Below are 26,144 nucleotides of genomic sequence, written 5' to 3'. Positions count from 1 at the left end.
ACCTGTTAACTATATTATACCAAAACCATTTCTGCTAAAGCATCCCTTAAATTAGAAAGTGGACTATTTGTCTGAACACCAGAGTGACAACCACATATAACATAAGAAAAAGCTTTCAGAGATACAAGGGCAAGAACAGCTCTTATTTATGTTTAGAGACAAATACCAGTCTGATCCACCCAGTAGTGACAGAAACTTGGCCAGGAAGATAGAAACTAAAATGAAGTAAGGCCTCTGTGAAAATGGATGACTTAAATTTCTATTGATTTCTTTCCACTTCCTTAGGAATCAAATTGTTGTAAGACTCAGTTTGGAGCTCCCGGGTTTTCGCTCAGTAGGTTTAACTTTGACTCAGTAACCTCTGTGAGACATCTGTTTCTATTTATTATATTCAAGTCTAAAATGGAATTTGTGCTTCCTTCATGTCCTCGTATTGATTTGATTTTCTCTGGCTACAAGAAGGGTCATTGGGTTTAATGTAGGTCATCACGATGCACACTGATATGTAAGCGAATGTAATGCAAAGTGATATTAGGTGTTAAAAAAGCACAGCTGGAGCATAGGGGACTGCAGAGAAAGTAAAAAATAGAGCTGAATATTCTTCTAAGAGAGAAAATAACAGCTGGGCACAAAGAATGCAACACTAGTTAAGTTCTGCTTTCCAAAAATAAACTTCTCCATATAGCAATAAATAAATAAAATAGAGGTTACAGTTGAGAACAGTGGTTTGGGGTGAATGCACGAGAAGTGTACTTATCAACACTGAGAGGAAGAAGGCTTAGCCCAAAGGGTATACTGAAGCCATTCGTCAATAGGATCTCTGTTTATACTTACTACGGACCTAATTCAGCTGCTACAGAATGTTAAATAAGCACATTCATATGAATCTGGATCTCTGCAGTCTTGCAGTTACCAATCTAGTCTGTTACTGCCTTGAAGTGTTTCAGCATTACAAAACCAATGGCTGTTTTGACCAGGAATTTTCTGAAGTATTATTCTAATGTGTTATTTTAGCCAGAGGTTGTGCAGCAAATTTCAGTAAGCAGTAGGTTTTATACCATTTTCCTGGCCAAAGCCCAGCTACCTACCTGTTCTTTCTACCTAAATCCTTCTTGTACTTCTAGATGTAAAAGGCTCTATTTTGAGCTGTCACAAAAAACACACATGCTACTACACCAGGTTGGGAGCAGCCGCCTTCTGCACCACAGCTGACTGCATTATATTATGGGGCTAAGCCATCCTAAACGCACGCTTTGCAGTCATTTTGCATGATCTCTTATACACTTTAATACCTTTAGATGAGTTCTGCTTACATTAGTTACACTAACTACTATTTTGTTGGTAATCATTTTGCCTACTACAGGAACAATGAGATCATGCCAAGTCAGGTAATATCTAAGAAAGAGGTCAGAAGAGAATAAAATAAAAAAAAAATTTAAAAAATTAGCATGTATATATTCATGGAAGCACTTGCTCCACTACAGACATACCGTTAAGGAGTCCTCTCCAGTGGAATAAGTAACCTATAGTCATATCCAACAGAAGGATTAGAAAGGAGATAAAACTAACTCAGACTATATATTTGAAAAAATTAATAATTAAGGGAGATTAGACCAAACTCCCTAACTTTTTCTGTCACTCCTTCTGACAGTGTGAAGAGTCTGTGACATCCTTCTAATGTGTTAATTCTGATTTTTTAGTACTGACTCTGTCATAGACTTCCAAATGATTTCAAGAGTCCCTAATGTTTCTGTTTCTCACTTCTTTACCTTGTAAAATGGGAGTAATTCTTTTTTTCAACCACAATGTGGTGATACCGTAAATTATTGCTTATCACATACACAGCCACTACGTATGTGTAAACATAAAATATTAAAGCTAGGAACTGGGAACTTAGTGCAGTGTAATCTGTAATTATCTATAATCTCTTTGTGCCAGAATGGTTTCCTCTGGCCAAATATAGCCAATTGCAACCTTACAAAAAAATACATATATGTGTGTGTGTAATCCCATACGTACATCTGTACACATATATGTATGTACATGTGCATGAATAGGTCCCCTGCACTAAAGCACAAATGAGACAGACTCCAGGTTTGCACTGTGGCCTAGATTAGAAAATTCAGGTCAAATTCTCTATTATCAGATCATCTCTACCACCGTGGAAGTACCAGGAAATACACTCTCAGAAAACTCCAAATTACACTCTATGAGACATGTAATTATTAGATCATACAGATAACTGTATTGGGAGGAGGAGAAATCACATTATTTTTGATATGTCACTCAAGCCACAGAATAGGCATCTACGTCTCTTATGTTTTGCTTACCTTAACCAGTGTCACCTATGCAACTGAACTTATTTACAACATGTAATCAGCTCAGGGGCTTTTTCATATAATTTCAGGAATTAAATCTTTGCATTTTTCCCTCCATCCTTGTCACGTGTACCTTTTTACAAACAAAATCATCCTACCCACTGTTAATAACGAAAGGCAAATCTCACGAGGATCATGAGTTTTCAGCACATCTTCATGCCAATTCCAAAATTAAAAGCCAGAGGGACTTCTTTTCCCTCTCTCTGAGGTCTTCCAGCAAATTATTGATTCTTGCTGATCTCCTTCCATTAATATATTTCTTTCTTTCAGCTTGAGTGATTGTGTTAAAGTGCTTAGTAAGTCTCTAATCATGTACATCTCCTGGGGCTGAAAAGAGCTTTGGTTTTGAAAGTAATTTGTTTCAAATGAGGCCTTATGCATCCTAATGTGAGGGTCAGGGGCTCAGGGAAAAAGAAAAAGTAAGCTTTCAGGTATTGTATTTGTGAGATCCAGAAATTTAAGCCTTTTAAGGTTTGACAGAATAGTAACTCAAGTCCATATCTTCTGAAAATCGCCTACCATTAATAACCTCCTATGAAAATCTACTATTATAAAATTGAGTGGTTTTGAACCTTCCGGTTCACAAAATATATACTAAGAGGAAAAAAAGTGTTAATAGACTCCAGCCTTTGGTAACTTAAAGTCAGACTCACTGTCAACACAAAGTATGAAAAAAATCAAGCCATAATACTTAAGATTTTTTCCTAAATATTGCAGTAGCAGTTTAGTCTCATCCTAGAAGTCCATCTAAGCTGCGTGATGCCCAGGATTTTCAGCTCACCTCAGCTACTCTTCCAGGTAGAGGCCTCACACTGCTGCCAGCATGTGAAAGGAGCACCTGCTATGTGCACAACTTGTTTCAACTACATGAGGTTACAGATCAAGCCCAGGTCCTTTATAGTTAAAAATGCAGTCATGATAACAAACCATAATAGTATAAGAGTCCCACAGAATACTCCAGCACAACACAGTTGCATCTACTAAGACGACACTGGGGTTGCACATTTTGGCCACGCAGGTTGACAAGGATGTATTCCACAACTATCCTAGTACACACAATGTTTCGTGCCTTCTGAGCTAAAGTGAAATTTTAAGCTTTTTCTTTTTAGAGCAACTCCCTTCAGAATTTTTAAAGGGCTTTAAGACAGGTAAAGGAAGCACAGACAAATATATAGATTGAATTTATTATTTGCTTTAGTGCAAAGCCTTTCATACCAGTTAAGCTGCAATTAAGGTACCGATTAAACCTCAAAGAGACGGTGAGCTCAATATCCCAATGGGACGAGCAAATGCTTTCACTTCCTGTAATAAGATCTTTATGTTGCTTGGCATGAATTTGTTTAAAAGCCATGAGTGGTTACAAGCCATCTGGAAAGTCCTGATACACCCATTCACAACAAAAAGCAGCCACAAAAACCTGCACAGCAAAGTCAGAGGACCCATGGCACAAGTGATTAATACTGAAGGAAGGGAGCTTAATCCAGCCACATAAAGCCAGATATGTAGACTATGTATACACATACAGAGGATCTTCTGTATGTTGCTCAAACTCTTGCAACAAGGTCATATGTGGGAGTGGTAGTTTTAACAGCTTTATATCTGCTGGACCATAGTTCATATTCTGCACTGAACAGTGGATTACAAAGTAGAATTCAGCTCAGATATTAATTTCTATAAAGCACATTTATTTATTTAAAGCCCTCTTCTTCCCCAGGAATGGAAACAAACACCGATCAACTGTAGAAAACTGGAGAGATCCTGATGGTGTTAACAACCGTCCGGTTATGACTGATTTCCTTGATATGCTTTCTTTTTTGTTTGCTTTCTGTCTTTCACCTATCTCAAATTTCGACTTAATTCAACATTATCCAAATAAATAAGAACTACATTATTCAGATTTTTAGACTAAAGCTTACTGTAGGTAGTTATTTTACACCACATTACTCCTACCACCTACTTTCATAACAACTAGCGGCCTTCAGTCACTATAGCTGATTTTAATGAACTACAGTGGTAGTTCTAGGACTGCTTCATTTTCTATCATCTTTACCAACAGTCATGTGCACAGCTTATACACCCAAGCTTTCTACAAGAATCAAGATTTATACTTGTAAAACCTTACAATATACTATTGCGTGCTCAGCTCCGAAATCCATTTACCTATTTTACTGTTAATTTTTCCTTTTTTTGCTAGCATAGGCAAAGAGTTGTTAGCCTGCAAGATGCTTGTGAAAATCTATGTATGCGTGACAGCCACGAATAGTGCAGCCTGTGCTGTGGGGAACAGAAGAAGAAAAACCTCTGGAAGCAGGGGAGGAGACGTAACTGATGCCACAAAAGCACGCTCAGTCCACAGGATTTATCAGGACAGATGCAGAGCTGTACTGCTTCCAGGAGCAGCTCGCAGATGCTCAGCAGCTGAACCAGCCCTTCTGGGCAGCACTGAAACTAATGAGCTTTGACTGACGTGAGCAAAACCACTTGGTTGGATCCTGTACAGCACCTTTTAGTGCTCCGTGTTCCAAGATGGTCTGGGTACAAGGGATAGGGCAAGATGCAAAACCATACTCAGCCCAAGTCCCTGCACTTTTCCCCTTGCTGGAATCTAATAATCCTTCCAAAAATCTGAAACATGGTGCATTAAAGAAACAGTAAGTACTGAGAGACCTGAGCAGACTTCCCATGAATAATACCTCTATGGCAGGCTTCCCAGTGTATCCTATACTTTAGGCTTTTCCCTATGATTTCTAAAGCAAGTCTGGGAAACAAAGATTTGGGACCTACTTGGTGACACCGTTGTACTTAAGGTCTAAAGAGGAAAAAAAGTGGCACTAACCATGCAGAAGTTGGTCACTACTGGTTTAGATAGAGTCCCCTCTCATGATCAAATTCTTATATCATGGCTCAAAACAGCTACCATGAACACTGCTTTGTGAAATACAAGGAGGCAAAGCTATCTGCTGGTACGTATTGAATTAGTCTGGCAGAAAAAAGGGGTTAAGACTAAAATAGGAATCTAGTAGCTAAACTGGGCAGCTTTTCCACTCTTTCTGCAGCACCCAGCACCACTCAGGTAACAGGCAGGTTCTGGCCTTTTATCAGCAGCACAAAGTGGATCACATGATTCATTTGTCACACTAAAAAAATTGCGCCTGCTGAAACCTTGCAGAAGCGTCAAAGGAAGCAAAAGAATTCCCTCTGCAATATACACAAGTCAGATTATTTTTGCTACAAATAGTAAGATTCACCCTGAGATTTCTGGACTTTTGTCTATTCCTCCCATTTCATCCGTAACATCTGTTCAGCAGCATGAAGTGATTTGTTAGTGCAGGTGGGAAAAGGGGGCAGCCAGAGGTCTCCACAACAGTCACGGAAGATAAAAGAACTTTGTGTTAGCACTTTGATCAGTCTGTCAGAGAAACTCTGTTTCCCCTCCTAGGAGGATCTGGTTCCCTGAATATATAGGGCAAACTATCCAACTGTCTTTGCTTATCCAGGGGATATGCTGCAACTTCCAAGATGCAAAATTTGATAGGTTGGTAAAATTTCCAGCTGTTCACTTCCTAATCTGTTAAACTGTAGGTTTGTAAGATCTCAGAAGAGATCCTATCTCCACATTAGTGAGCCAGGACAAAACCACAACTCAGCACAGGTTTCTTATCAGGGATCTTAAGCTCTTCCAGACAGACTTCACTTTGAATCCAAAAACCTAAAGCAAAGTTGAGGACATTCAACTGCTTGAACCCAGATTAAAAACCAAGGAAGCGGGAGTCACTGACAATCAAAATTGTTTACTTTCAGAAAGCTCTAATCTTCTGGGCCTGAATGTTTTTGATTTAGTTCTCTCCACTTAGATATTCAATATCTGAAAGAGACAAGAAATTTTATAACACCCACTATCTTTTGCCAATAACTGTTAATTTTGTTTACGAGACCATGCTTACCCTAAATCACATAATAAAGTGAAACCCCTTCCTGTCTTTTTCTTTCATATGTCATCACAGTCTTTAGGGTGCTTGCCGCTAACTGAAGCTAGTGGAAGTTTCTTTTCTCCCTGCAGAAAAGATCAAAGCAAACAAAAAAATTAATTAAAAAAAACAAACAATGAAATATATTGCACAAGTTCTGTTACTGGCTAAAACTTGTAAAAAATATTACTGCTAAGTCCATTTAACTCCATGCATACACTAGCTAGCAGATTACTTGATACATTTTTCACCAACCATTATGCTAAGAAGATGTTTTAGATGTTATTGCCATCCAGAGGAAGATGCCTTAAGAACATGTGTGCGTGTATATATATGCATGCGTAGACACCCCTGTATTGTAACCTTCTGTGCCTCCCAAGTAATAGAAAATAGGGCTGTAACACTTAGGTTGTTGCAAAACAAAACTTCTAGTTCAACATAAAAGTAATTAACTGGGGCATATTGAATCTACAAGCAGTAGGTTAAATGCATAAGTTGATGTATTTGTGTTATTTATATGACAGTTCTGTACCTCCCCCCGCTACTCACTGAGGCACAAACACAGCTACCCACTGCAACAGCATCTCAGCCTACCAGCTTGATCTGATCAACATAATTCTCATCTGCCGCCACAAACATGAGATCACTGAAAATGGAATGTTCCACTTCATTTGACCTTTTCTTGTAGAAATATATTAAACATGTATAAAAATTGTACATTTCCTTTCATTGATTTCAGAACGTATTCAACCTGAAAGCAACAGAACATGGATTTCAAGAGCTGTCAGACACTCAATTTACTGCTGTTCTGGGTATTAAAATGCACAGGGCTCAGAGAACATAAAAAACAAAGCTACCGTTACATGCGCAGAATACCGAAGATCCAACAGAGAATTCAAATATTTGCCAGTAGGTTTCCCAGGCCTAATTTTTTGTTTATTTCTGCATTTGCCATGCAGACTACTTAGAGACAGTATGTTTTCTGCTCTCTCTCTCATTTTAATATTCAGTATTAATATATTCCATAGTTTTATGTGCATAAAATCTCATATGTGTATGTGCATTAACATGAGTATATAAATATTTATGCACACACCTACCCAATAATTAAGGCTTTTCTTCTACACATTTACATACATGTTTAAATGCAGAAGTGATTTTACAGACTCCCAAATGGACTACTCCCACGTTTAAAATCACGTATTTTTACCACATATCCTGACGTTAACATTATCCTGTACATGGCATAAGCAGATTTTCAGGCTTTGCAGATCACCTTCTTACAGAAAGGGATATCAATAGCAAAGGGCATGGAAATATTCTACATGCAACTTGTCCTTATTTGCATAATAAATACCAGTCTTGGGACAGAGATAGTCAAGTGACATGTCTTCTACCTTCCTGGGAGCCCAGCTGTGTGCTTAACTTTGCTGACTAAATTAATTCAGGTCACAGAACAGGGCAGACAACTAATACTCCTGCCACTAAAAAAAAAAAGAAAGAAAGAAATAACTATCCTCCTTGAAACTTCGACACACCACATGGTGCCCCAGCAAATAAGAGCAGTGGTGGACTCCCCTGCCAGTAACAACACAGAAGGCTCCATAGCCATGCCACCTGCAGACAAGCTGTAAACATCTCATCACTCTCATTCTCTGCACAGCCTATTTTCCCCAGGACAGCACATTAAAAAAAAAATAATTTATCACAAGATTTGAACAGTAGGTTCACAGTAAGTTCATGAATTTACCAATACTATTTTCAGTTCATCTGCATGTGGTGGCCCCATCAGATTTAACTAAGACTCTCACCATCATATTACCTGTGATTCATGTTATAAAACTCTCACATGCTACTGCAATAGTGCAAAGGGCTTTATTTAGGTTATTTTAGTATTCTGAAAAAAACTTTTCATGTATTTCCAATGAGGTATCAGCTGCATTAGCAGACATAGAACTTCAGCTTCTTATATTTGAGACTCTGGGTTTACTGCCTGTGACCTTCATTCTGCAAGATAAGCTTTTACTTGGCAGGCCTCTGGTCTCCAATAGGAAGATGCCCTGAAGAAGTTCCTAGTAAGGGTTGCACAATGTAGCAGAAGGCAGCAAGTATGGCAAGACATTTATAGATGATTTTTTTCTTTCTTTCTTCACATATAAAACAGTGGTATTTTACACATCATAAAATGACAACTAATAAAACAAAATAAACACCCTCCCAGAAGTCCATGCTTATTCCAACTTGGATTTGCAAGTGAATGCTTTATTCTGGAACTGCAAGTAGCTGGAGTTCCTTGGAATGCTGAAAAGCACTTGTTTCCTCCCCATAGGGGCACAGAAGCAGTCTTTATGGTTCTTAAAGCTTGCGGCTACAAAGCCTCAGTTTTTCCAGGCTTCTGACCAATTCCCAACTCATTAATTATATGATAAGGAGTTGCTAGTCTAGTTTGGAGAACCATCAGTATTTGCACATGTCCTGGTTTCAGCTGGGATGTAGTCTTCCTAGTAGCTGGTACAGTGCTATGTTTTGAGTTCAGTATGTGAAGAATGTTGATAACACTGATGTTTTTCAGTTGTTGCTCAGTAGTGTTTAGACTATAGTCAAGGATGTTTCAGCTTCTCATGCCCAGCCAGCGAGAAAGCTGGAGGGGCACAAGAAGTTGGCACAGGACACAGCCAGGGCACCTGACCCAAACTGGCCAACGGTGTATTCCATACCATGGGACGTCCCATCCAGTATAGGAACTGGGAAGTGGGGGCAGGGAATCGCCGCTTGGGGACTGGCTGGGTGTCGGTCGGCGGGTGGTGAGCAATTGCCCTGCGCATCATTTGTACATTCCGATCCTTTTATTATTACTGTTGTCATTTTATTAGTGTTATCATTATCATTATTAGTTTCTTCTTTTCTGTTCTATTAAACCGTTCTTATCTCAACCCATGAGTTTTACTTCTTTTCCCCCATTTTCTCCCCCATTCCTCTGGGTCGGGGGGAGTGAGTGAGCAGCTGCATGGTGCTTAGTTGCTGGCTGGGGTTAAACCACGACAGCACATCTTCACTCTACATTGTATTTCTGTATGATAGAAGTACATAAAAGAGTCCAGTTTCTTCTAAAAATGCAACTAGCATGTTTAAGTGCACAAACACTTGCTTTAGTCCAGACAAGGCTATTGAGTGGTTTCAATAATCACATTGCACAGGGACTACTTACTGTCACCAGATACTCTTTTCTTTCAAACCATTCTCTACAATCAATACTATTTTTCTTGATCATATTGGCCAATTACTGGATGGTTTGGATAGAACTATAAATAAAATGAATAGTTTAAGAACTTTAGCTAGCTCTCATCTAATTTTTATAATTGGTCCCAGTATTTAAATTTTTCATGAAGAAAAAAGTCTATTATCTCATTCAAATCAGTATTTACCATTAAGGATACCATTAACTTAATTTGTAAAGACAAGCCTCAAATGAAATTAGGAATCCTGAATTATTCATGATGAAGTCTACTAATTTTACACCATTATTTCTTATGCAAAACTTCAACGTGTCAGACCAGAACAGTTTGGTTTTTTTTTTCTGGCAGGGTATAAATGCTTCAAAAGAATCCCTAGAGAACAAAATGTAGCTGTCACATTGAAGATAATGCATTTAATCTCTTTGTTACATTACAGCAACTTTAATAAGCTTTATTGTACTGCATTTCTGTACAGCAACCCTGCAAAAAAATTCATTTACTAAGTAAGCAGCATGATGGTCTGTATGTTTCTACCCACTTAACAATTAGATCAGTGTTTTCAAAATAGTCAAAAGCAGCAGTAAATTCCTTTCATAAAAGCTGGCAAACACAGCAAGCACATCAGTCATTCCTCAAAGCAAAGATGACAGTTACTTTCTAATCTTCACTGATTTAGTTGAATTTGGATTCAAATTACATATGATGTCTAGCCTCCTATTGTAAACCTTGCTCTACTCAAGACCCATTATGCAGGTATTTCATCTTAATTTATTTTAATGCCCATATTGAAACATATTCTATTACAAACATTAAATTCTTAAAAATGCTGACTATGTATAAATGTTCCAATTTTCAAAGAATTCTTTAAATATTTGCATCTGAAGCCCAGAAATTAATTATATGTATAAATCTAGCTGTAACATGCAAATCAGAAAACAACTCTCTGAACATGACTTTGCTCTCTCATGTTTAAGTGGCTACTGCAAACAGCCTCCATTTACTACATGCTCATAAGGAACAGCTAAGTGTCTTACGAGCATACTACTGTAACAAGATTAAGGTGCTGATCCCATACAGCCCGTGTAAGGATTTGGCCTCCATTTATCTAGTACAAAGATTCAGATTTGTATCACTAACCGTTTAATTATTAAGAGTACAAAATAATCTTTAAACAGTCCAAACAACGATGCCTCAACATACATTAGAGCCTAGGGAATATCAGTACCCTGGCATTTTATTTAAGTTGCCGCCTTCTGTCCTTCACAAAACCAGCACGATTTTAACAAATATTTAATTCACAGAGTAATTGCTACAGAATACTTTCTGTATTAGAAGCACAAAGGTAGCTTACCTTGACAGTATCATTAAGCTAAAGCAGCGCACTTCTGCTTTGTGTAGAGGAGTGCAAAGGAACACTGACTTTTCTGCTATTTCTATTTTTCGGTAATGTGAACTGCTAAAATTCTCCATTCTCATTTAAGCAAGGCAGAAACAACCTCGTATGCAATCTGGAACTGCAGTAATAATAAACAGAGTAATTCAGGACTTTATAAACTGCAACCTATTTAATGCTAGAGATGATTATCTGGTATAAAAAGTTACAGTGTAAGAGGAGACTGACCAGATGAAATGGAGCCAGTTGTTGTCATGACCATATACCTAAAAGTGAAACCTCTGTGACAAACCAGTAGCAACTCAATCAGTAGTTGAAAACCAACAAAGAACTAACAAATAGAATTAATGAGGTCAATAATATAGATGCAATCTGAAAAAAACAAAATATAACAAATAGTATAGGGATATTTTTCTAGTTCAGAGTAAGGAAGGAAACTAGCAAGTTAACTGTAAGCAGTTAAATATATTCACAAACTGGTTTTGCTGATAAAACTTTCAGACAGTGCACACTGCTCGTCTTGGAAAAGACTGCTTGGAAAGATGAGCTTTGTAACATTCCCCTGAGGATGAGCAAACATGAGTTTTGGTGTGCATTGGAAAGAAGCAAATTTAGAATTCAGAGACCTCAAAATGCTTCGTGGCTTCTTCTCTATCTATAGGTCCCCAATTAAAGACAGATGTTAAACATATGCTTCAGTCTATTTCAATTTAGGAAGTCAGTGAAGCATGTGCTCAAGGCTCACATTCTGCACAGGGATCATTGTAGAAGTGGGGAATTTAGTAATAAGTAATACTTAACTCTTAAATAGCAGCTCAGATTAGTGATCTGAAGGTGTTTAATGTAGGAAATCACTATCATTAGCTTCATTTTAACAGATGAAAGAGCTGGGACACAGAAGTGAGTGATTTGTCTCCAGACATACAAAAGGCTAATAAAAAAAATTTAGGGAAAAAGCCTGTATTATCTGATTCTTAGCTCAGATTTACAGTCTCTCCAGCCATCTAATACAACTACCCCAATTGTTACATTCAGCAGAAAAAAAACAGCACTGTATCAATATAGCTATTGTAAACTATCAGCCCATGCTCTGAAAATAAGAGGGTAATGACTACCAGATCTTCACGTATTCTGTAATACAAATCTGCAGTAAATCTAGTCCAATACAGTAAACAGATGCAATCATCGATTACTTTTTCTAGGGAATTAGAACCTGAAGCTGTCAAAAAGTTGGTGGTCCATATCGACTTGAGATGTCTTCCTCCATTACACTCATGATTTTGGAACAGCTTCTGAGTAATCTACCTATCTATTTTTCTAGCCCGAAATAGTTTCCCCAGGGACAATAAACCAGATATTCGGAAGACATTTTTGACAAAATAAATTTCCAAGAATTTCCTCTGCTTTTAGTGAATTCTTGCCCAACTGGAAAAAAACATGCAAACTTACTTGACTTATTACAGATGCATGAATGAAGGACTGCCATTTAACTGCAGTGATTCCCAGTACTTGTCATACAACACAGAAGTATCATCAGCATCTTCTGAAAAATGACCAGGACTGACAACTCTCTCATTTCAGCCTTCCTCAAAGACTCAGAGACATTGTTACACTCATCCTCACGTGCCATTTCCATTGTCTGTGCCTTCAGGTCCAAACCAACTCTTAAACAAGCTAAATGAAATAATCTCCTCTTTTGGCAGTAATACGTACGTAAGATACATACCTCTTACCAGAAGTCTGATGTTCCCCCACTGCTTAATCAGCTGTCAAAACTTATCACTGGCTCCACTATTTCATTAATGCAAGATTTATTTGACGTTCAAAAAGATGTGGCACAGGACTCTCAGTAACCAATAAAACACGTTAAACAATACTATAATTTGATCACTATCCCCAGCAATGAAAATGGTACACAGAATTTCAGACATCAATAGAGCAAAGCTGTTTTAACAGACAGAGTTGATCACTAGACGGATTATTTATATTCTGTATTTGTTCATGTTTTAAGGCAAGGGACAGTATTCTTCCAACTGATTGTTTACTATAATGCTGAAAACAGCATGTTAACAAGACTATGCTAATGTTCATGTTTGGAAAAAAATCCGATCCTCAGGGTTTCATTACTTATTTTGTAATTATTTTAACTACTCCCTCAACAAAGAGTATTTTTGCTTACTTCTTTAGATTTCACAGTTTATGTACAGAATTGCCTTTTAACAGCCTCTCTCTGGGCTCCCACAACCTTATTTCATTTGAAAACTATATAAACCTCTGTGCCATCTGGTAACTTTTTGCAATGTAATTATCCTGATAAATGTATGCATGATATTAGACATTTTCCATTACAGAGGTGACTAATGTTGCTTCTATATTTACAAATCTGTCTGCAGATTTCTGTTACAGGTCCATTTGAGGAGGTTAACACGCTTGTTCATTTAAATTTACATCTTACTGAAACTTGATGCCAAGGTTTTTTGCCAAACATTACTTAAATTATGTACTACTGTTTATTCAAATCAGTTTCCTATCTTGTAAATTAGGTATACAAAGTAACAAAAATGCCACAGATGTTTTTGCACATTTTTTTTGTATGCTGCCAAATGAAATTTTGAATAAAATCATTGTTGCACTGTGAGAGAAAAATAATGACTGAAGCAGCAGTTTTTCCCTTCATTTTGGAATTTCAGGAAGGCAGTTGTATGTCTTAATGAAAGTTCAGGAAGGGCAGCTGACTTTCAAGTTTACATCAAAGTACTGTATGTGACCTGTGCTACACAAGACTACTTGAAAATATTATGAAACCACATGCAGCCCAGTGCTTCCTACCCAACCATTCAGCCTAATGATACATGATACGTTACACCATACCTTTCTTCATCCCAAAGACCAGTGACACCATTGACCTGATAAGCACCATCATGACTAAAAACACTCCAGGAGAAGTAGACACACTTGTGCCTCTATCTGTATGCGTACAAATAACACACATTCAATATTGTCTGATATCCCCGTATGCTGAAAGGAGGCATGGTGGCCCTTCCCTGTGGGAACTTGTGTCTGCTGCTGCTCAAGATATTAAAAAATACAGCCTGCACTGAGCTGAGAGCTGATAGCAGCCTGTCTCATTTCCTCATCACTCCTCCCATTTCTGCCCCTTTCCTCCCTTTCCACATCTCCAGCCATGCTATCTCCCCTCCCGTCCCAGGTATTCTCCTTGCTTTCATGGTAGTTTCTGGCATTTACTCTGCTAAGTAAAATTCAAGCCCTGCCTCCAGGGAATACTCATTTATACAAATTAAAAAGTTTTCCACCTGAAATACCCCAGAGCTTCACAAACAGAGGATTCACTAGGGATCTGCAGACTGAAACAAAGAGACTAACGTCTTTAAAATGCAGCTCAAAACACACAGGGAGTCAGCCTCAGCTATGCCCCAGTCATTCACTCAGTCAGCAAACATCAGTGTCTGTACTTCATAGAAACTTGGCATACAACAGTTGATGCAACATAAAAGTAGTCTTCTGCTCTTAGGCTAGCCACTGCCAAATTTCATAGTGCCTACAGAGAACAGACAATTTGTGATATTACAAAAAAGCAAGACTGATAGAAAGAAGAGAGCTACAGTTTATCTCCATTAGAGAATAACAATATTTTGTGTACTCAACTTATTTAACATTTGCAAAACTGAGCAAGAGGGAACCGGCAAAATGGTTTCTGCACATTTTATAGCTATATAGCTAGTCATGATATTAACTAAGGTTAGTAAATTCCCTTAACATTTGTCTTTTTTGGCAAGTTGATGTTATAAGGCTCAGAGAGCAACACACTTGGCTTTCAAAAGTGCCTTAAAGCAGCCATTCGATGTGCTTATGCATCATATCTAAACTCTTAAAAATATCTAGGCTTTTTTAAACCTTTGAAATATAATCACCTATGTAAATGTATGACATCTACTTATTTCCCAATATATGACACTTCATTGTGCTAAAAATATTGCTTTTTATATGAAATATACCTAAAATACATTGTGAATTGCTACATCTGTGCTCCTCACTAGCAGCAAATTACAAAGGCAGCAGGGAAAGGTTGCAGAATCACCAGTTGCATAAGAGTCCTGCCAATAAACCCCACTTTCTCAACTGTGGCTCTATTTTATTTAGCACAGTGGCACATAACATCCTTCACTTTGGGTACCTGGGTTGGGTTTCCCCCAGGAAAGGTGTCTTCCAGTGCTTTTTCTTTTCGATACTGCTGCAGATTGCTAAAATGCAGGAGTAGACGATACAGGCAAATTCTAAATCACCAGGCTTTTCATTTAAAACTCAACATTTTCATTTGAGGTGCTGACAAATAACTGGGTATCAGTTGGCAGACCACTGAACTTCACGATTCGACTTCCCAGTACATAAGAACACTAATTACGCAGTTAAAGATTTTTTTACTCTGAACTCTACTGAAAAGGGAGCAGTTAGCCAAATTAGACAAAATTAATGAAAAAAGCAACACTTAATATTAGACAGGCACATTTATCCTTCTTCAATTCAACCATTAGTAGCCTGTTTTGCTGCTGAGTAGCAACAGGCTGGCTCAGCACTAATTAAGCCAGTCATTATCACAGCTAGGTGTTTACAGCCTTTAAACTTCAGCCATTTCTGCTCCCATTGGTTCCTAGGAAAAACACTTGCCCTTTTTAATCCAGATAGCAAACAGGCCAAAATAAAAAAAAAATCCTCTTTAGGGCTGTTAGCCAAGAGGTTAAAAAGAGAAAAGCCTTCCACCTCAAGGCATCCTAAAGGATGTGCCAGAGCATCTGGGCCAGGGTGATGGAAGGGGACAGCCAGTTTAGTGGCTGCTGACATCTGCTGACACGGTAAAGCTACATGATTCCAGAGGGGATTCCCGAGACACACAGAGACCTCTGCGGAGCTCGTAACAATCTTCCCAGTGGCTGCAGGTGATGTTCAGACAGTTGTTGATAGATACTATGCAGACTGATGCACTGCAACTGCACTGGGGGTGGGGAATGTGGTTTTCCCTTGTTGCTGTATGAAGATAAGCTCTTACACATTGTAATAATGCAGCAAGACATGGAATATCTGCGCTTCATTAAATAACGTTATTAAACAGACAGGCTCACAGCCTTAGTGACAGTACAGGGATACAAAGCTTCATTTTAAATGAGCACCACTCTGAAAGTAACTTGAGGAACAAAACAGAACAAGGGAGAGCTGTAACATCCACAGTGTTTCTAATTAAGGCAAAGCTCCTACACAAGCCTACAGCAAGTTACATGTGCATTTTCTGACACATCCAAAAGCTGTACTTGAATGCCCCAAACTCTGAAGATATGTCAGGTAAGTCCCTGGGATATCCAAAGTACTTCCTGAAAATGAGGGTCAATAATGAAAAGTACCTGAAAGGGTTTGTAGGACTGGATCTTGCAACCAGGCCTTCTATATGATATGAAGAGAAAAACCCTAATGAAATCTAATAATAATAAATCAGAAAACAAATGCAACTATCAAAAAAGACTTCTTTCTTCCTAAATGATGCATGAATAGTAGATGTCATGGTATGGATGTCTTCTCCATATGAAGAAATTAACCCAGCGATATTTGAAAGGGGTAAGACAAACCCAGTACCATTGAATTAATGATTCTGTTATGGTGATGCACAGAACATCATTCCTCAAAGACGAGGAATCCCCCAAATGAGTTTCTATCCATCAATATAAATTAGCCTCATTTAACATGCAGGTTCCCACCTTATTTTTCAGTTCAGAAACCTCTTCCAATTTTCCAGCTGACCACCTGAGATATTATAAAGGGCACAGAATTCTTAGAGTACATCTTAACTGGGCAAGCATTAGTGTAATAGGAAGTTACCAGTATCCACATGGTCCAGTTTTGCCATATGACAGCTGTTGTGAAAGGACAAAAACATTTTCTAAGAACACAGACCCACCATAGTCCAAAAATAAAGTGATGGATGTTTTATAAACATCTCTGCAGGCAGGCAAACCAGGATATCCCATTAGGAGAAAACAGAAGCTGCCTCTGTCGTGGTTTAACCCCATCCAGCAACTAAGTACCATGCAGCTGCTCACTCACTCCCCCCCCATCCAGTGGGATGGGGGAGAAAATCGGGAAAAGAAGTAAAACTCGTGGGTTGAGATAAGAACAGTTTAATAGAACAGAAAAGAAGAAACTAATAATGATAATGATAACACTAATAAAATGACAACAGTAATAATAAAAGGATCGGAATGTACAAATGATGCGCAGGGCAATCGCTCACCACCCGCCGACCGACACCCAGCCAGTCCCCGAGCAGCGATTCCCTGCCCCCCCTTCCCAGTTCCTATACTGGATGGGACGTCCCATGGTATGGAGTACACCGTTGGCCAGTTTGGGTCAGGTGCCCTGGCTGTGTCCTGGGCCAACTTCTTGTGCCCCTCCAGCTTTCTCGCTGGCTGGGCATGAGAAGCTGAAACATCCTTGACTATAGACTAAACATTACTTAGCAACAACTGAAAACATCAGTGTGTTATCAACATTCTTCACATACTGAACTTAAAACATAGCACTGTACCAGCTACTAGGAAGACAGTTAACTCTATCCCAGCTGAAACCAGGACAGCCTCAAACTTCAAAGCAATGATTACAACCATGTAACAGGGCAGCTGTGCTTCACCATGTGCCTTGCAGTCTGGGTTCTCCTAACGCAAACCTCAAGCGGCTTCTGGAGCACACTGCACTCCCTTTCCTTTCCAAGCACCTTGGGTCCCATCACTCGTCTGCTCATCACACCAAGGAAAAGATTACATCTCTGGTTCTGGTCTAGCAGTGCTGGCAGTCAACTAAAGTCACACAGTGTAAAAACAAGCAGAGAGAATCCAAATATTTGACAATATAGAACAAGTCTGGGAAGAACAACTGGAAGTTCACTTGAAGATTTACACAAGCCTGGCATCAAACAGCTCAATACTATGCTGTTGTGTGAATAGGCATTTATCTAATAGTTGAAATGCTGTGTCACAAGGCCCAACTTCCACTTCTGAGCTCAATCTTCCTTTAAAAGTATCTAATCTTCACTTCTGGATGTACAAAAAGCATGCAGTATAATAGTCACAATTTAAGAATTCCCAGAACATGTGGGCTATAAGGGCTTATTTTTCAAACCTTCAAAAACTACACAAATATCAGTGAAAATAAGGATGTGGCTCATCTGCTGTATAGGTGCTACACTGATATAGAGTATAACAAGGTATTTAACTGCAAAAGAAATCAATAAGTTGATTATTCCTTGCTCAAATATTCTGTTTATTCTCTTTCAGCCACTAACAAAATGACTGATTATTTATTGCTGGTTCTTGTGAAGGTTTTAAAAAGAAAAATTATCCACAGAACTATCATACAAAACTAACTACTTTGAATAATAGAACCATACAAGTAATTGATTATTAAGTCAGATGAAATTATTTTTCTTCATTCCAGGAAGTTTTGCAAGATTTTAAAATAAATTTTCTACAACAATATATTTTCTATTAACAACAGAGAAATAATTTTTTTAAAAAAATAAAACAGCTCAATTGTTTTCTTTGCTCTCCTAAAAAACTGACATGAATTTTTAAACATCTCACGTAACATTGAATGTACTGGTTCTGCTTTTTTTTTTCTTTTTTTTTCTTTCTTTCTTTTTTTTTTTTTTTAAACCTGGATACCTAATGTCCGTAAAAATCCTCCAACAGGTACCATCATAAGAGTATAAAAATTCTTTTTACTGGAATTGTTATTGCCCCTTCCATATCAAGGGTGTGCTCTGCTATAAAGGCATCTTCTAACTGTATCCAAATCAGTAGCTGGGGGAAGGGAGCATGGGGAAACATAATGGGCAAAGGAGAGACATCTCCTATTACACAGAGGCAGTTACAGTAATGATTAAAAAAATGCAGTGGGTGTGCTGCAGACAAGTTCTTCAGACACCCAATGCATAAAAACATCTCTCACTATCAGGTAGGCAAATATTTGAATATGTAAAAAGCACGGCGTTTGGGTGTAATTGGGAAACAATGGGACCATTTCTAGACAATTTGTACATTAGGAATGGTACATCTTCCTCATTAGATTAATTGAGAACTAGGCAAGATAGCAATTGTACAGATGTCACCGAATGCTGGACTGATACACACAGCTGTCAGCATCAGGTATGGTGCCATTGTGTTTAATGCTTACATTGCCTGCATGTGGCAGTCTCAGTAATGAAATGCTAGTTAAGAAGAGAGCAGAAATATAGCTGCTTTCTCCAAAGAAATTAGATGGCTCCAAATCACCTAGAAACTGCTGCCAGAAAATTGTTTGAGTTATACAACTTGAGATTTTCAGAGCAGCAGGAATAGATAATTTGCAAGAGTTCAGCAAAAACAGTAAAAAGGCACCAGAGGGACCTGAGATAGGTTTACTTAATGCTCCAAGGGGATATAGAATAGACTGCTTTTCACAACTGAAATGTATTCATTTGCAGTTTCAATGAAATACAATTAGCCATGGGAAATCAAGGTTGATTTGTGGAAAAGGACAAGTTTTTGGAAATATGGAAAACCTCAGAGTCACTCTTTTTGCAAGAGTAGAACAACAAAGCAAGTTTGATTTCTGAATAGATTTTTCAGTAATGAGTCAGGTAGAAGTTCACCAGAAATGATGCAAATTGTGGACTGAAAATTATACAGCTTCCTCAGTAGGTTGTTATGAACTATGTGAGCGGTATCAGATGTGCTTACGCAAGAAAAAAAGCCACACTAATTTATGTCAGATGTCACAATCGTGACTTATCGTAAGAATAATTTGTATAACCCATTTTCATACAAGAGTCACTTGTGTGTGTAACCATCTTTTTTAAAATGCTATGCAAGTGTCTTAATATTTAAATTGCACCCAACGTGCAAAGTCATAGCACTGAGTAAGTAATGATGCTCGGCATTTGAGGTCCATCATGCCTATGTCACAGTGAGAAATTTATAAACTGACTATGACCCTCAGTAGCATAAAAAAAAATCTCTATTGAAATATACATTAAGCCCATAGTGAGAGATAAAAAAATAGGAGTCTGGCCCTAAATTTCTCCAAAAATACATACAGCAGCATTCATATTTTGGCATTGTCCACACATACCAATACTTGCCATTCAGTAAGATCAAAACCCCTCTAGTATCTGTCAGTATACAAGTCCCTTTACCCTCCCATTATGAAAGCCCTGCTAGAAGATTCTTATACCTTGCATATACTTAGAATTTACTGGACATATGTAGAAGTAATTTCTTATAGAAAAATCTAGGAGTTGAAAGGCAAGGAAGGGGATATATTAATACCAATGCGATTGTATTCTGCCACCAAGATCGCTACCACAGTATTTTAGGCCTCCTCCTAAACTTAACAGACCTGTATATTCCAGGATAATGGTGAAGTTGTTCCTTGAAGCCCTCATGGTGATGCTGCCCTCCCTTTTCTGTCTATATAGCATCAGATACTTCTCCAAACTTTAAAGATGGATCCAACTTTATCATTTTTTCACCAATGATCAATTTTCTCATCATATGTTTCTTGAGGAAAGCAGTTTATTTATCAAACCACAGATTATTCTTCTCATTTTGATGACTTTTGATTTAAAAACCACGCATGTTCAGCACTAATTCCCAAGCATTCATTTACTGATTATTTCATTAGCAGCCTAAGAGCAAATATTGAGAAGAGTTAGCTTGGTTTATTGTCAAGCTAATTACTTTTTCCTATGCCATTGTTTAAATTATGTAGGAATGTGTTGACAACATTGTTCTCTTTCAGGGATTTGTTATTAGATGTTGCCTCCAGTATTAATTGTGCATTATTGAAAATTATAATAAAATCGTGACACTTGAGTACTAGTATATCCATATAGACTTACATTAATTGGAAAAAAAAAAAAAGAATAACCATAGGCAGTAAATACAATTCCTTCAATGAAATTAGTTAGAATGCTCTGTTTAGTTTGCTGCCTTGGTGAATTTGCTTAAATGCTTCCTCTAAAATTTATTGACAGTATAATGCTGTTTCTAACAGTCAGCTCTTCAGTATATTAATAGAGCTTACAAATGAATATAAAATATTAAAGAAGCTTGGCATTCATTACTGCTAAAACCAACCGTATGCACCGAATTCGAATGCAATGGTTAGCAACTCTTTCATGGCCAGCAGTGGAGATCTCCACAAGAAATGTGTATTATGGCCTGTATTTGCATGAACACTTTCAGATCTTTTTCATAATTGTAGACAGAATATTATATTTAAATCTCTTATCTAACTACCAAGAATTATTTTTTTTAAAGTAGTATTTCAAATGAACTGTTTCATCCTGCTCTTCAGACTAACACAGTTCCACACCATTAGTTCCATAATCTTGGCTGAGAATTTAGTTCTCAAGTCTTGATTCTAAAAGGACATTCATATGCAAACAAACACATCCTATCAATTACTTCAACATATTAAAGAAGCCTGAGATAGCTATGGAAAAGATCATATCAGACACATTAATGATTTAATCTAATCTTATATACAAAAGCATAAGAGTTTACAGTTTCAAAAAAAAAAAAAAAGAGTAGTTTTGATTGTTTTATTGTTGGAGAAAAGGAGTGTTAGGATTACTGAATCTAAGTGGAGATGTCTTTAAACATTTCGCTGTGCCATTTTAGGCACCTTATTTTTTTTATATTTCACTGTGCTCTCAATTTTTTTTTTTTTAATCTCCAGATAAAAAACAGAGACTGTGCAACAAAAGAACCATGCAATAAAATGTATTCCTAAATTTAGACTGTTAATTCATACATTAAAGTTAGATTTTCTCTCTAATGTTTTTGTACATGTAATTATATGCAACCTAATGCTACTCAGTTTTCATGATAGTTCCTGGCAGCAAATTGCATAAATTGCCATGCATCAGTTATAAAGTGGGGGAAAAAGAAAAAGATTAATTATACAACTGTTGCCAAACAACAACATTTATTCCCTTCACTATTGTACAATTGTTTTCATGTGGAAATAAACTTACTAAACTACTGAATTAGAAGGTAGCATTTCATCTCCATCAGAAAACTTACAGTTAGGGGGTGAGGGGACCCAAACCCCTTACTTTTCAGCCAGTTACTACAGAAATACATTTCAGCATGGAGCCCTTTATACCTTCGGGAAATCTACATTGTAGTTTACATAATTCCCTCTTTGTCAGGTTATTTTCAATATGTAATTTTTTCTAGTTCATACTCCTGAAATGCAGACCATTTCTGAGGTAATTATTCATTAGTTCACATACTTGTGACTTCGTATGCACGCCTCTCTCCACCGTTCCATGACGCAAGTAAAACAATAGCGATTGCTTTGCCACACAGTATTCGAGGTAATGCACCCTAAGACATCTAACAAAAAAAGGGAAATAAATAGCCCTCAAGGGTATTTGCCACTATTTGGCGTAAAGAAAAGGAATCACACACACTGTTCTTTGCAACAAACATCACGAACAAAGACACATAAGAAAAAGCAATTGGGCATGATATTCTTAGGCAAGTATGAAAGTGAACAAGTAAAAACCTTACATGGTTTTGGCTTTAGCTTTTGATACGTTCTTTTTATGAAGTTTTTTAAGAGAAGTTAACAAGCAGAATTTATCTGGGCTGTCATCAACAGCAATGCAATAACGAGACATATTTTTGTCATGAAACAAAGAAGGAGCTGTTAAGACAAAATTTAAGAATGGAAATACAGAAAGCCACGGAGAAGACTGGTCCAACAGGTCAAGGTCCACTTCAGATTTAAAGAAGCTAAGACAAGTAGTAAGGTAAAGCAACACAGGAAGAGTATTTAAACTTGTTGTTAATGTTACTTCTTTCATTAAGCATATATAAAAGTAGCAAAGGGGAAAACAAGGGTATTGACTCAAGTTAAGCCCAAAACCAACCTATGGCATAAGGAGATTTATCTTCAGCAGCTTCCCAGTCCTTGTGCAGTGTGTTACCAACCTATTACCCTATTCAGTCTCTAGGTTCACAGCAAAGCATTGTCAGAACCCATCCATAAGGATATGACCACTCCTATTGCTACTCCCTCCTTTCCATCCCTGCCAGTTATCATAAGTGGTGCTGGATATTTGATGCAGGCCTGTTATGTCTGTCAAGTATCATGAAAGAATTTTACTAAGCAAAGGTATTCTAAAGTCATTAAAATTGATCTTTAATTGTTTTGCTGGCCAGAAAAATAGCAAGAGGGTGAACAGGCCTGTGGGCAGGATGACTGTACAAAAATTCCCAGACGATATTTGATGGGGAAGATTAAAGTCATCATGGGTCAAGAATCTCCAAGTGGGAAAAATGGGAGCATATTTTGCAGGCTTGGGGAAATACTGACATATATTGTCTCCTTCTAGTGCCTCAGGGAGAGGAAAATATCCTGAGCTGTGCTATTTTTGCAGAGTTTCTCTTTGGTTTCTGATTTAGTATAGCTCAATACAATCCATAGACCATGCCTTATACCAATGCCTTTATAACATTTGGGAGCGCAAACCCCACAGGGTTCTGGCACCACAGCTGCATTCTAGATGCATGCTTTAGCATTCCCAGCCTTCTGAGTTGATTTTCCAATGGAAAAATTCCTTGGTTGAAAAAGAAATAAAAAACTCTGTATATTTCTACTGATTTCTACATAGTTATATTCCAAATAAGAGTGATAAAAGCTGGGCACTACTATTGCTCATATGCCAGTTAAAGATAATCAAACAAAAGCTGGTGGTACTGTACCCTGTAACTTTGTTACTTCTTTTGCCATACTGCAGCATAAATAAGTTAAGCCAAAAAAACCCAAACAAAAAACCACAAGTCATGCTGTGCAGCAATTTGTGTATCTGCTTTCTTTCCTGACATATTTCTTATCTACAGTTGAACAAAATAGTTAAATACCCAATAGTCTCATTTTGGTCTAGACTGTTGCCTGACTATTTTTTGACCTGTTCTTTTCTTGAGAGCAAACTGACTTCAGTATTGATATCTCCAATGGGATATAGAATGCATCCTACTGAAAAACATGAAGTGGTTCCATTCTTATCTTTAACATTGATCATCAAGTGCCTGGTACTATAAAAAGACTTTCACACTGTTACTTGAATTTGGGGATATTTGACCTGTCCTATGACTTCAATGACTACTTGGCTATTTGCACACTGCAAGCGTATGAATAACCTCCACAAGGCCAGAGCAGAGAATAGAAGCTTTTACTGAAGTTTTTTTCTGCAAAGCACAAGAGAGCAATTTAAACTGTCCTAGTTACTGTCACAAAGAAGCTGGTGGCATCAAAACTAGAAGCCAACTGAGCTGGATGCAAGTGAGAGGGCTTGATGAGAAAGCAAGAAGTATACTGTGAAGCATGAAACTCCATTTTTTTCCGTATGCTCCAGGAAAAAACACATACAAAAACCTGCACACAATCCAAACAAAACTATAGGGCATCTGACATTCTCGATAATCTACTTTTATATGACAGAAGTACTTCCAGTATTTTCAAAGAACTCAGTAGTGCCTCTATTAACCTGTTAACTTGCATAGATGGGGGGAGGGGGTATTTTCCTCCCATTAAAAAAAAAAAACAAAAACCAAAAACCTAGGTTAATTCTATCAGCTAAGGAAAACCTGCACAAAGTTAAGCCTGATACAAGCTCTTCGTATTTTCAGAAATTGTTCTAAATGGCAGTGTAATGCAAAAGATTTGGGGAAGGCAACTGATTTTTTTTTTTAAAGTGTTGTTTCAATTAAGCGTCTAGCATTTGCAACTATGGAATTTTGAGAAGCTGAAGCAACAACATGTTCTGTTCAATTTATACAGCAATAACAGTTTTAGCATGAGGTTAGAATCGCAGGCCAATAAAACAGATGAGCAGGCAAAACTGTCTCTCACTGAGAAGACAATAGGCCTCAGTAGATCTTCTTGCAAAGTCCATAACTAATAAGTATTTACACAGAGTGAGTGATTGGAAGACCTTCACCAACCGTTTGGGATATGTGTGTGGGAGGGAGGCAAGCATCTAGGAACAGGACAAGAAAAGAATTCCATGTGGTTACACACACACTTCTGCTTTTACTACAGTTAATGAGATACAGGTGAAATGAAAAATTGACACTAGTGTATAAGAAAATACTAAGTCTGCATTTACCTCATGTTGGACTCTTATCACAGTCAGTATTTGTCTTCCAAATTCAAAAATATTTTACAAATATTAATTATAAATAAGCTTGCAAAACTTTCTTACAAAGTAGCCCGGTATAGTAAATTTGCTTTTTATAAAGTTCTGAAGAAAGATCAACTAGCTTCTGCAAACCATTTTTGAAGTGCTTCTCGAGTTCCTCAAAGTAGTAAGTATGTTCCCAATACAGTCTGCCAGAAAAATATAGTATCAACATCTGAGAAAAGAAAACTGTCTGGGGGCTTTGATGACATAAAATGTTTATTTATTCAATCTTTTACAGGTGTAACTTACACAACAAATAACCCCTGTGGTAACTGGCATCATAGTTATTCCAGTTGGTACAGTTACACTTTAGTTAGTAAAATTTAGCCAACGCTATATGAAATATGGTATCTCTCTAGTTTTTTAAGTGTGTAAAAAGATTTTTAGAAATAGTAGTATGCTTTCATATTTATTTAAAAATGAGGTTTATTGCACATTAATTAGTTGAAATTATCATCAAATTAATATTTATTTTCATCTGCTCCTAGACCAGACACAACGCACATCAAAATATCTTGGCATAAGTCTTAAAGTTGCTAATTAAAAAATACACATAAGGCAATGTGGTTTGTGCACACATCATTTGATCCGATGTAACATCACATATTTGTGCTTGCTTATTAAACAATGAGATATTGTTCATTCCTTTTTCAATAAAGCCTGATCCTCTTTAATAGACAAGAACAGTACTTATCAGTATGAATTTGTCAAATTTCTACTTTGTCTTAGGTGCAAACAACTAAGTAAAACCACCTGCATGCAAGCATGTCCAAAACCACACGCACACCCCCCTACATCCTGAACACAACATTTACAATGTTCTGTTACAAAGATTAATTAGATTTTATTAAACCTGTGAATAATCTACTA

General features: G+C 37.4%; 1 long non-coding RNA gene across 1 annotated transcript in view; it reads right to left on the bottom strand.

Moving 5' to 3' along the window:
- Window positions 1-26,144, bottom strand: part of LOC138685149 (uncharacterized) — a 130,874-nt gene that overhangs the window by 21,509 nt on the left and 83,221 nt on the right. The window contains exons 7-8 of the long non-coding RNA XR_011324415.1: window positions 6,323-6,432; window positions 6,174-6,243 (exon numbers count right to left, since the gene is read on the bottom strand). This is a non-coding gene — a long non-coding RNA (uncharacterized lncRNA). The remainder of the gene's footprint in view (window positions 1-6,173; window positions 6,244-6,322; window positions 6,433-26,144) is intronic.

This window comes from Haliaeetus albicilla, chromosome 4 (genome assembly GCF_947461875.1).
Source record: "Haliaeetus albicilla chromosome 4, bHalAlb1.1, whole genome shotgun sequence".
Taxonomy (NCBI): Eukaryota; Metazoa; Chordata; class Aves; order Accipitriformes; family Accipitridae; genus Haliaeetus; species Haliaeetus albicilla.
This window is presented reverse-complemented; position numbering and strand designations above follow the sequence as displayed.